The 13,417-nt window shown below is 41.3% G+C and overlaps 1 protein-coding gene across 4 annotated transcripts in view; it reads right to left on the bottom strand.

Annotated features, from left to right (window-relative positions):
• Positions 1-13,417, bottom strand: part of MACROD2 (mono-ADP ribosylhydrolase 2) — a gene marked incomplete at its 3' end in the record, with an annotated part of 876,609 nt that overhangs the window by 501,956 nt on the left and 361,236 nt on the right. The gene's annotated exons all lie outside the window — the stretch shown is intronic.

The following is a 13,417-nucleotide window of genomic DNA, read 5'->3' as shown; positions in this document are numbered from 1 at the left end:
TCTTAAAAATAAAATAAAAGAGAAAATAAAATAAAATGTTACTCTTCTGATGAGGAAAGAGTTGATGGCTGCTGGGGTAGTTGGCTGCACACCCCAAATACTCATGTGGCACACAGCTGTGTACAGGCTACTTCGGGGATTTACTTTTAGTTGCAGCCTTCTGTTAGGAAACAGCCCTGTTCTCTGAGAAATGTGCATCTCCAGCCGACTCGCACCAAAAAGATATATTGCAGTAATGTATTTTTCCGTCTCACTTTGTGAGCTACGGAAAGGCAGTGCCAAGAAGAAACATGCCGAGCACGCAGTCAGTTGTCAGGAACGTGTGTGTTTTTAGCCACGGCAGTAATGCTGGAGAAAACCGGCTTTGAAAAATCTCTGAGCTTTGTGTTTTTGAGGAGTTTACGAACCAGTTTTAAATGTATTTGGATCATTAACAATTAGTTTAAGTTGTACTTCCCTGGGAAAGAAAGTACTGTAAATCAATCTTATTTTAAATACACATGAACAGCTTAGAATTGCATTGTCTGCCATGACTAACAAGCAATAGCCTCCAACTCCAAAGTAGGTTTAAGTTGCACTACAGAGCTGAAGATATCATTCAGAAATAGATGTTAAAGTGTCATGAAAAGCAACTATCTCACAGAGTAAATTAACTTCTTTACAGCATTAAAAAAAAATCAGACAGATTAAATAACAGATGCCCTATTTAACATTTTTAGATGGTGTAAATAGCCACCTCTGTCGATCACAAATCATGAGAAACAGCCGTGTTTCTGGAAATAGATATTAATCTCCTTGGAACATGTGTCCTTGCACTCATGACACACAGCAGAAGCCCATGGAGAGGAAAAACAAACCAAACAAACCACACACAAAAACCAAACCCCATCACAACCAGAACTGGCACGCCTGACACATTCATAAGAATAACTGAGCTGGTGAATCCCAAATCTTTTTCCTGAGAGCACTGCTTCTACAGAAAAAACCAAACCAAACCAAACCAAACCAAACCAAACCAAACCAAACCTAACCTAACCTAACCTAACCTAACCTAACCTAACCTAACCTAACCTAACCTAACCTAACCAAACCAAACCACCAAACAACCAAACACAAAAACCCCAAACAAACAAACAAAAAACAAACAGAAAGAAACAACAAGAACAAAAACAAAACCCACCATGGCCAAAACATGTCTGTGTTTTCAAGTGATCTAGATTTTGTCATTCTAAAGATATAAAGGTGATAGCACACTAACCATTGTTAAAATGAACCTTTACTTCAAGTTTGATTTAATAAGGAGTTTGTAAAAATGCTGCAACACAAATGAACTCAGTACATTCTCCTCCCTGGCCTCCAGTAGACAGCAAATTGTATTTTCAAAATCCATTGACACGAGTCAAATTGTCTTGCCTCTCGACTTTTTATGGTTTCAGACATAACTGACATACCATTTTTCCTACCCCCTTGTTAACTCTCTCGAATCATTAGCAGCGTTTCAGTGTACAGGCGGAGAACGCTAAATTAAAGAGTAGCTTTCCGTTTTTAAGCCCCAGGGCAGAAAAGGTTGAGCACATCACAGGTAAAATGTATTTTACTTCCAACTCAGATTGCCTGTGCTCTCATTACGTTACCTCAGCACCCCTTCAGCTTCTGTGGGAAGCAAAGGTATATTAAGCTCTGAAGGGAGCTCATTCTTCTGTCCTGTAAGCTAAAGAAAGACGTTTCTGGAGTGATGAGAACTGCTTGAGTCGGATGGAGGAGATACTTGAAAATGCCTCGTGGGGTTCCAGCCGTACAAGCCGAAGCATAATAGCGGTGAACTGGGGGTGTGGCACAGCAGAAATTTATAACCGCTGGTGGACAAAGCTTTTATTGCCCTCAGAAACACTGAGATGAAAGGGAAAAACAACTCTACGTTAGAGAGAGGTGGGAAAATTAAAAAAAAAAAAAGAAAAAGGTGAATGCACACAATGTGGTTTTTTATATATTACCCGGATGGCTTCTACTGCTATGAGACTTTTCTCATTCATTGAGCTAAGAGGGTAACTTTGTGGTGTGTCAGCAGAACAACTGAAGGACTTAATGGCAGCGAGGGGGCCGGTTGGTTCATGCGCACCGTGACAAATGGCTAATTGCAGCTGTGGGATGCTCCGAAACACGGAGCCTTCGCATGTCAGTTAAAGAGATCACCAATGAAATCTGGTAGCAAAGGAGAAAGGAAAAGCGCAGCATATGATGGGGAGGGAGGGTTTGTTACACAAAGGAACTACAACAGGATGTGCGTGAAGAGCATCAATGTGTGACCGGTGCCGGTCATGAGATGAGTCTAGAGAAATTTGGCATGGAAAGCAAAAATACAACAGAAAAATGAAAGCAAACGTAGCTTTTTACACACTTCCTAACGTTACAGACTTTGGTTCCAAGAAAATGGGGATGATGACAAAAGAAAAAAAAATAAACCCAATGAAAAGCCCACACACCGAACCAACCAGCTTCCTTTCACCCCCATCTCTCCTTCACTTTTCCAAAATCAGCAACTCTAGAATGAAAGGGAAAAGAAACCAGTTCAGTTACATGATGGCAGGGATAGATGAAGCTTTGAATGTGGTGAAAATCAGCAATAAGATGACTGTGTAGAAAGCTAAAGACAGCTGCACCAGCAGAGTGAAAAACATCACTTGGTGTGAGAAACATGAGTATCCACAGAAACCTCATCGCTCCATCTTCTCATAGGGCCTGAGCTACCAAAGGGAAACTGTTGAATTGCCTTTCCCCAGACCAGGCCCTCCACGTGCACCTTCATCCACAGCTTTCACATCTGCGCATAATCATTCCTCATTCTGTAACAGCCGAAGATGCACCGTGTCATTTTTGGGGGGGAATAATACATTACAAGAGGCGGTTGTGAAAGAAAACTGCCCCAAACGTTTCAAATTAGTTTCAAAAAAACCCACTCCATACACTCTGCTCTTCAAAATACCGGCTTTTCATGCAGCGTTTTCAAGTCTAACTCCTCTGAAGAAATAAATTCAATTTAAGAGGAAAAAAAAGGTACAATTTTCTATAACTGGAAAAGGCAAATCAATACTTCATAAGTATGGTGTGTGCAAAGATAATTAATTTTCCACAATATGCTCAAATCTCAGCAGTGAAAGCAGAATAAAACCAAATTAATGACTAAATATTCTACATACTAAGAGCAAGAAAACACACTTTCATTCTTGTTAAATAGATTAAATGGAAAATGGTTTCTATGGCTGTCAAACTGCAGCCAGTCTGAACACCTTGAATTCTGAACCAAATGGATAGTACCATAATTGTCTTTTCTTAAGGGTTTGTTAGAAGCTCCGTACTGTATCAAAAGCCTTTTTGAGGGGAAAGGCAACCTTTAAAGGTCTCATTCATTTCGACCATTCCTCACTTCCATTATTCCCAAAGCTCGCGCAGATTTTATCCCTCTCGTTCTTTGCAAGGTCAACATTCTTCTGTCACTTTACTCGTTACATCCCGAGCTTCAAGATCAGCAAACACAGCCTTAAATGCTCTTCACTGTCACACTAAAACAAGAATAAAATTGCTTTAGAAAAGGTGATTTTGACATTGGCTGCCTGCAGTTTGACTCCCTACCGCTTCGCAGTGAGATCAAGAATAATACTTCACTTTATAATGCTCACCTCGAGATTGCGTCAGTAATGAAACACTCCAAGCAGGGATCAGTTAGAACAGCAAATGGCTTTAACATTTCTAGGGAGCAAAGGAATTGAAACACACCACACTCCACTTTTTCGGAACAAAGAGGGGACTAAAAAACACAGAAATAAAATAGAAATTAAATATTCTTGGTGGAACGTCTTGAAAGAGCGAATGTGTAGAGCTGAAGGAGCTGCTGTGCTGTATAAGGCACTATGGTTTTGTTAACCACAGCTAAAAGTCACAGTAAGCACAACATAAGTTCTCACCAGAATATTTTCTTTAAGTATTTCAACCTATTCCCACTTCTTCATAAAAGCAAATACGTGACCAAAAAGCCTTCGTGAAGGAAAGCGTTGCATTGCGAGGGTTTCGTCAAGATGAGTTGTGAATTTATTCCCACATTTCTACCACCACACACAGATACGCGAAGGAGCTTCAAAACTACAGAGAGCGAATGCACAAGCAGAAGCAATAAAATCAAATCCAGCCATAAAATCTGCCCCCCTCTGAGTGGGATTTCACGAAATCTCAACTGGAGGGAAGGAGGCAATAAAAGCAGATCCGGGGGTGTTCGCACTACACACAAGAATGTATGCAGGCGGATCTCACTGCACTAATATACAAGTTATTCCACTGGAAATTTCACATCTTCTGACATGTCATCCCTACAGACCAAGAATCTGAGCTAATTTTCATCATTTCTGACAAAGTCTTTTGATATAGCAATTCCCGGACAGAGCCCAGCGCCAGCCTTGCCCCATGGAGAGACTGTTGCCAGCACCTCTTCTGGGGTCAGATCCTCTGTACTGGACACAAGCCTTCTCCCCTTCTTTGAATCAAAGCAGAAACTGTAATTTAATTATCAGGTTTACAACATTTTTAACTGTGATTTCATCCTAAAGGGTGACAAGTTGAAGACAGTTCCTCCTATTTTTAGATCTCCTCCATATACCTTCAGTATTTCATCTGAAGCTGGATAGGGAGATGATAGTTGGTGAGAAAGCATGAAGCCTGAATTGCAAACTCTTGGAATAACAGCCAGCTACAGAGAAATATTTTTGTCTGTACACACTACATTTAATCTAAGCCACCGAGACCAAAGAAATGCATAAATTTACAATTATACTAAGCTAAACTGTGCTTTCTGGTGCAGTTCTAAGCCTGTGTCTTTCAGGGACAGACTCATGCTCTGAAAAGTGAATATATCTAGTGAATAGAATTGTAAATAAAGTTACTAAGCTAAAATGGGGCTGCAGGGTATTTGGTATTTGCAAATTTGAGCTAATGCAAGCACCACTCTATATTGGCGGCCACTTGGACTTGCCAGTATTCTTAAAAGGCATGTGAATTTTTTAATTGTAGCATGATGATGTAATACAGATGCATTTTCTCGCTTCTGTATATCTCCGTTTTGTAGTTAAATATTTGGCCATATTTTAATTTTGAGATAAAACTGAAAACATACAAGCAGGAGGGAAAGTTTTCCATTAAAGAACACAATATTGGAAAATCTAATTTAAAAAAACCTTTGGAAAGTCCACAAGGATTTTAGTTCAAGGCTTTCTTATTATACTATTAAATGATTTAACGTCCACTCCGTGTACGAAGCAACATTATTTATTACATACCCTCTTCCAGAAGAGCACTTGAATATTTGCAGAGAAATAAAAATGCATCATAAATTTTCCTGTAACCAACATTAAAAATGAAAACAACTGCTTTGTATTAAAGAATTACACAGTACCAATCAATTAATTTGGAAGAAAAACATCAAAATTGCTTAAACTGGATTTTGACTGGAACACTTCAATTGCATTTTGTCCAAGGGTTAGTGCCAACCACCTTAGGTTATTTTAAAGTGAAAAGCTACGTTATTTTTCACTGCTTATGAGAGAAACAAACATGGCATTGCTCACAAGAGCGACCCAACTTTGTTCAAGGAATTCAGTAGGATTTCTACAAAGATGCCTCGGGAGTTCGGTTTCCAGACCAAAAGAAAATAAAACCTGTTAGTTCATCCACTACAACACTGCTGAATCACACCAGCTACAGAGTTAAAACGCAGCTTTCTACAGCTCAGATATGATTATAATTAAAGAAGGAGGAATAAGAGAAGTAGAACCAGTAGAAAAAACTCCAAATGGTACAAAAGAACGTTTATAACAAAAACAAAAAAAGTAATGGGAATGTCTTAAACGACAGAACTGTGTGTTACAGTATCAAAATCTAAAGCATCAAGTGTAAACTTGCAAGGGTGAGGAGCAGCTTCATGCAGGACTCCCCCTCGTGAAATAATGGCTTATAATAATAATGATAAAAATAATAACTTGTACCAATGCGGGACAAAGAGCAGCCCAGAGAGCAGAGGTGGCACGCCAGCTACCTGGAGTTCAGTGGAAGACATCGGTCTGTCCAAACCCAAGGGGAACGTCTGGAATATTCTGGTACATCACACCAGAACGTCTTTTGGAGAGGTTTGGCAAGGACAAAACCTGCTGGGCGAGGAGTTGGATTTTGGGGCTGAGCAGGAGTCCAATCCGATCCCCAGTGAAGCAGTTTGGGTTGACTCAACTTGGAAGTGCAAAGCAGTTGGCAAGAGGGACCATTCGAGCAACGGGAGCCTGGATCGAGACTTTCCAGCACACAAATGAAAACCAGGGACTGCAGCAAACGGTTCTCAAGAAAGTAGATTAAGAAAAGCCGTAGCCCTTACCCAACCTCTGTGGTCAGAGACCAATAAATGGTATAATGACACTGGGGGAATTGTGAATGTTGTGTTATTGTTGCGGAATGTATAACTATATCTTCCTAAAAGGGCTTTGCCTGGTCTCAGGGCTTATCCTGCTTAGCTAAAGGGATTATTTTACCACTCAAAACAGTCCCCATTCATAGAGTTAACTCTTGATGTTTTAAGAGGGCTGGGTACTTCAGGATGGACAGTTAGCGCTGGAGTGGGCAATTACCAGCTGGGATCACTTAACCAGCCTGCTGAGAGCCCTACCTGACAGAGCTATCAGCACACAAAACCATGGCCAAATGCATGCTGAAAAAAAATATTCATTAACAGAGAGAAAAATGTACTAATAAGGACTGGGGCCCATCAACATTAACTTTTTAAGTTAAGATTTTTGGACGGTTGGAGTTTTTGCTCAGTTTACCACCTTCTACTCTGATTTTCAGGAAGACCAATTATAAGCAAAGTTTCTGATGAACTCTCAGAACACGCTGAGTCACTGGAAGGAATCTCTTTAAGAATAATAATAACAAAAAAAAAAAGATCATGAAACTTAACCTGAGGATTTGATTGGGCTGTAATTATCCTCTCGAAAATCAATTTTGCCGGCATCCCACCTCAAAGATGAGCAAAACACAACATGATTCTGTGATTGAAACCTGTCTGCCGTCAATCCACATAACTGCCTTATACTTCACGTGGACCTGCTCATCTTGTCAAGCAAAGAAAAATCTCATAATCAGTTTTAGCACCCCGGAGCCCTTCCAATTCTCAAAGTAATATTCCAAACAGCTCGAGTAGAGCACAGTAACACACAACTCGGCAGCCAACCTATTGTAATGCTATGGAAGAGCAGAACTTCAGACGATAGAGGCCATAAATTTATAAAATCCTTTTAAGGCCATCCATACTGCAATATGAAACTCAAATGTGTGCTTCTCCCACCTGTTTGTTACGGGGTTTTGTTCCCTAAAAGAACCGGGAAGCGACAAAAGGATGAACAGTTACCTAGCACTGGAAATCTGTACATTAAAAAATATATCATATACTCTTTTAGTCTACGCAGCACGCTATAGAATGGGCTACAAAGAGCTCTCAAATCCTATTTTAGCTGAGTGTGTGCACATGTATGAGCACAAATGTGTCCTTGGAGTAGAGATAAACCCTATTTCCTACTAAGCAGTCCCCAGAAGGATCACCAAAAGAAGGAATCCGTAGTCTATACTTACGCTAGGCAGACAACATATTTCCATTGGTTTGGGGAAAATCTGGGTAATAAGTTCTAATTTAGAGCAATCTAATATGTTTCTTATTAAATATAAGTATTCCTAATATTTAATAATAATTCAGAATTATTCATATTAAATTGGAGTCAAATTAAATTGGAGTCAAATACATACAGTGCACAACTCATCTACAGGTCTGGCAGAACCATCATCTAGGAAAACTCTTCAAAACACCTGCCTTCTAATGCTTCTGATACTTATTAAATCAGTCTGTACTGCATTTTCTTAATTGAGCTTCAAAAGCCCTGCTATGATAGAAGTAGTAAAGGCACCTGATTGTTGAAAAGTGTGGGGCAGAGAAAAAGCTTAAGGTCAAATTGCTAAAGAACTGTTAATTTTGTGTCTAAATACAATCGTATCACAATAAGGGTGCTGGGACAGGGCATTGCTTACTACCGATGATGTTCATGAATCAATAAATCGTATCTTTGAAGAGAAGACGTAGTTCGAAAGAGATGAAATGCAACTCAGAGGGATGTAAAAGAAGCAGCGCTTTTTAACACATTATCTTCCACATCTGGAATCCAGCAGTGGGAGCCTGAGGAAGGGATTAGGAATTCATAATTCTAGATCAATATTTTGGCATAACAACAAGCTATATCATCTGGCTAAAGAATGTTTCATTTAGGTAAAGCTTAAACATCTGTCGCTAACATTAATTTCTGCACATATCTTGTAAAGCTCCCTCGAACTTTCATCTAAAACGAAGTTTAGCACTGAATACTTTAGATATTTTGCTAGAAAATAAACTAGCAGCTCTCAGGCAGAGGGAGATAAGGGCTTGGGGGGTGTTTGTTTAGGTTTTCTTTTTCTTTTCTTTTCTTTTCCTCTTTTTTTTTCTTAGGAGCATAAAGTGGCGCCAAACTCAGGCCCAGACGATGAATACTCTGGCCTTCATGTCACACTTGGATTTCTCTGTATCTCAGCGCTGCCAGCTCTTTGCGTGCTGAGTCCGCTGCAGAGAGAAATGGATTTGCCAAACCCGTTTCTCTCGCCAGTGGGTTGTGTGAGCTTTACACATGAAAGGGTCGCTGAGGGGAACTCGCTGAAGCGGCAGCCGGTGTCCTTCCCGTGGCATTTTCATGTGTAGAGCCACTTGTACTGAATGCTGGAGTCCGGGAATAGATGAAGTTGCACAGAGTGTGAACACGCGAGAGCCGCAGGATGGGGTGAAAATAGGGGAGAATAATAAAAATCACTGCTCAACAATTCACAGTTAGGAAACTTAGGCGATCAGGGAAAAGGGATGGGAGGAAAGGACAAAGGGGCAAAAGAGAGAAAAGTCAACAAAAAATAAAAGAAAAGGGGGGAACAAGGAGGGAAAAAAATACCATTTCTCGAGGACACACAGTTAATAAGGTGTAAAAAACATTTCCAAAGAATAAGTTGCCCATTTGCCAAGCATCTCAGTCTCCTATAAATCTGCATTTCATTGAGTCAGAATAGATCTGACTCAAAGATTTACGCACAGTCTGACAAAGGAGGCAAAGGAGACTCAATGGGGAAACACAGGCTGACAATTCCTGTGGTGCTCACAGAGGAGCCACAGCATTTTCCTACGGAGTAGCACTGAATGCACAGGTTATCTTTATACAAATAGTTCCACATGTGATTGGTGCTTAATTTAGATGCCATTTCAATGCTGTTCGGTAAACAATGATACTTCACCTTTGTTAGCGGTGCCAAAATCTAGATTAAACCCGAACCAAGGTTCTTGCCAAAGACTGAATTTGAATCACAGGCTCTAAAATCATTCCCACCACTAACTTTTCAGAAAATCAAAGATGAGAAATCACTTCAAATACCAGAAGACAATGTTTCAACTTACTTTTATAATTCAAAATAAAAGCATGCTTCTGCCTTTACAACACTATGCTAAATTTAAGTTTAGCAAAATAAACCAAGAATGATGCTAATATTACACAGCCATAGTATCGCTCCAAACAATTACCGTTTTACCCGTTAAATTAATTGTCTGAACTTTTAAAATGTAAAGTCTTTTGCAGTATTTCACAGCTGAGCTATTAAATCTTGCAGGTGTGTCATTTAGCGACAACGTGATTTTATTTTAAAACGTGTGTGCAAAAGACTCCCTAGTCCAGTTTATACTGAGGCTTTACCTAGATAATCATATTAACCAGTAAGACAAACCTGTCCTGACTGGAGACAAGACCTCATTAGGTTACGTTGCATTATAACAAATTCATAACAGTTCCTAATGAAACCCTTGCCATCCAGCAAAGGCAGATGATGAAGCAAACAGCATTGCAGCATGAGACCATGTGGTAAAATGCCATGGGGAAGGGTTTAATTGCAGAAGTTTGCATTAAATCCTGAGCTCTAAGTGAGTTGATCTGCATCCAAAGTGATAGGAGAAAAAACAGAGCAGTCTTAAAATATTTCTGGACCGAACATCTAATTACTGGTGGACGGAAATTAATCATGTCCAAAATACGCACAGCAAAGAAGGAAACATGATGGTGTGCACACACACTTATAACTTTTTAAACCCATAGAAAATTCACGTCCCAAGGTTGCCTATATATAGACTGCACATGTTTGGTCATATACATATATTTTCACAGGTGTTACCAGTCAGGTTTTCGTTTTTGCATAAGCAGATGTTGAAAGACTGATCTGATGAGAACCTCCACACAAATAAATACTTGCTCGTCAGGCACCACGTTGTGATGTGGGAAGTTCGTGTCACCTTCGGGCGCACACTGGCTCGATGGAATGAAACTCCATGCTTCTTGGCAGGACACAGACAAGTTGTCTCGCCACCCTGTTCTCTATCCACAGTAGGTCAATGTAGGTCTCTAAATACTGAGGCTTTGATGTGAAATTTTCAGAAGAGCCCAAATGACTTGGTCCTTTCTTCTAAAATCATACAGAGGCCAACACATCACTGGAAGCCAACAGGACCTCAGATTCTATGAGCTCTAATCACTTCATACTTTGAAAGAATTGAATGTTTTTCCTCTCAGAAAAGAAGAACCTTCTCATTTTCAAGTCATTTGATGACCTGAAAACTTGAGAGTTCATTGAGCTCCCCAACAAACTTCCTCTTAGCATAGAAAACATCAGAGCATCTGTAATTTTCTGAAGCTTTGCAGGGCATTGTTCACACATGATGGCTCAGCTATTGTAGGTGCTGCACAGCAGCTGCCCAGCTCTGATAGTGTTTTCCCTGGAAACCAGAGCCAGACCTACAGATTTGGAGACCTTCAGACAGACTTAGCCATTGATACACACAGATTCTAGACAGCAGTAAAGGAAACTGCTCTCTGTTAAATGAAATAACACAGCTTCAGAGGGATGTTTTAAAAATAAACAAAAAATTGATGACCCCAAGAGGCAGCATGGTTTTAGAGGCTGGGTTATCCTCTGAACGCTGGGTGACAAAATCTGTCTGTCCACCTCAGCAGCCCCAACCGGGGTGAGCTGAAGGGTTTTCAAGCCTCGGCCTTAGGAGGTATCTGAAAAGGATCTGTGGAACGGTCCTCACAAGACTTATGGACTGACCACGCAAAGAGGAGCGGTGAGATGGATCCGCGCTGCCCGCGTCCCCGTGCAGGCAGCAAGTGTTGGACATGGCAGAGTTATGGCAGGGGAGCAGGGTGCGGGTTGCATAGTCTGGGAGAATAAAACATGCCGCAAGCTAAAGAATTAGCCTTCCAAGCCAAATGGTATGGGTCGCACAGATATTACGGTGTAGCTTCTGATCTGCCAATGAAGGGGGTTACAGCTGCATGTCATTATATTGAAGTGAAAATAGATTAAACTAAGTACATAAACTGCCTGATCCTTCTGTAAAACCGAGAAGGGGATTTGTGGGATCTGTAATTCTGGTATTCAGGTCTTTCCTTATGCTCGGCAAAGACATCTGAATCTCTTTCGGGCATGTCACACAGCTATTTTCAGTTGAATCCTCTAATGTTGGAGATTTTTAAAAAAGGTCTTTGCAACAATATTCAGCTACACTAGGCATGAACTATGATGGAATTTTAGGAAAATGCCTATACATACTGCCATTCCCCATGATGCAGTATATACGGTATTACATACTATGTGGGGATAGTACTACTGTGACATTACTGTTTTCTGAATGTCACTTTTTCATTTCAATTTGCAAGTGTTTGTCTTTACAAACTAAAACTGTCTATATTCTAGAAATAATAAATGTTTTGGGGCCATCTCTACTTTGATGTTAAAAATAGAGATATCTCCACATAGAAGGTAATGTGAATATACACAGTGTTTGCGCGTATGTGTATACAGACAAACCTAAGTATGGACGTGTACATTTCAAAATTCACCACAGTCATTCTCATCTTAGAAATTAGAATGGAATTTTGCAAATGTTTCACTAAATCTAACCAGTCTACAAATACATACAAAACAACAAAAAGGCAATATCACGAAACTCCTCAGATGGTAAAGGAACCTGTAAGTGGTGGCTCAAGCTCTGGAACCCAAACCAGGTCTTCGGTTCACCCCACAAGGAAGGCAGCAACAAGTGAGACTCCCAATAACACGACATCCTTACAGCTGGATGTTCTAAAATACATATTCTTTTATCCATAGATCATAGAATCATTTTGGTTGGAGAAGAACCTCAAGATCACCAAGTCCAACCAAGTCCAACCTCACTCTGGCACTAAATCATGTCCATAATTTTAAACCCCTCCAGGGATGGTGGCTCCACCACTTCCACGGGCAGCCTGTTCCAGTGTTTGACTGCCCTTTCTGTGAAATTTTTCCTAATATCCAATCTAAACGTCCCCTGGCACAACACGAGGCCATTTCCTCTCATCCTATCACTTGCTACTTGGGAGATCCCTCCCAGCTCCACAAGCACGTCCCAAGGCCCCGGAGCAGCCCCACACGTCCCAGGCTCCCGGGATGAGCCCCTTCATCGGCCCCTCACTCACCTCTCCCCTGTTCCCGCTGCGCTCAGCTGTGTGTCCACCCGCGGTCACAGCAGCTCCACGGCTCCTGCCGAGCCTCTCCTGAGCTGCGACGCTGCGCTGGCTCCTCTGGCTCCAGAGGCAGCTCCCCCAGCAGTGGTTTATGGAGCCACGTGCATTGTTGCATCAGCACGTTGCTGCGGCACCGCACTGTTGTTGTGTCACCGACCGGCCACCCCCGGGCCCACCTGGAGCCCGTCTGGACACGTGTGTGTGGGACACCCGCTCTCGCTGACCCTGCTCTGAGGAGGGGCCTCGACTGGCACTGACTTCGTCAATGAAGCAGAGATGGGTATTACAATACATAGTATTATGATAGGACAAGGGGTGATGGTTTTAAACTAAAGGAGGGGAGATTCAGGCTGGACATGAGGAAGAAATGTTTCACACTGAGGGTGGTGAAACCCTGTCCCAGGTTGCCCAGAGAGGTGGTGGATGCCCCATCCCTGGAGACATCCCAGGCCAGGCTGGACGGGGCTCTGAGCAACCTGAGCTGGTGAAGATGTCCCTGCTCATGGCAGGGGTGGCACTGGATGGGCTTTGACGGTCCTTCCAACCCAAACTGTTCTATGATTACTGAAGGGAGCTACCTCTAAAAATAGTCACCTACCCAGGTCTCGCTGCTACCAAGTCAAATTCTGTTATACATAATTAACCTGAAATATTGGAAAAAATCTGATTAAACACACAACACTTAGGCCTTCTTAAGCATATTTGTGCTTCTATTGAAA

The sequence above is a fragment of the Streptopelia decaocto genome (assembly GCF_964273445.1).
Source record: "Streptopelia decaocto genome assembly, chromosome: 3".
In the NCBI taxonomy this organism is placed as follows: Eukaryota; Metazoa; Chordata; class Aves; order Columbiformes; family Columbidae; genus Streptopelia; species Streptopelia decaocto.
This window is presented reverse-complemented; position numbering and strand designations above follow the sequence as displayed.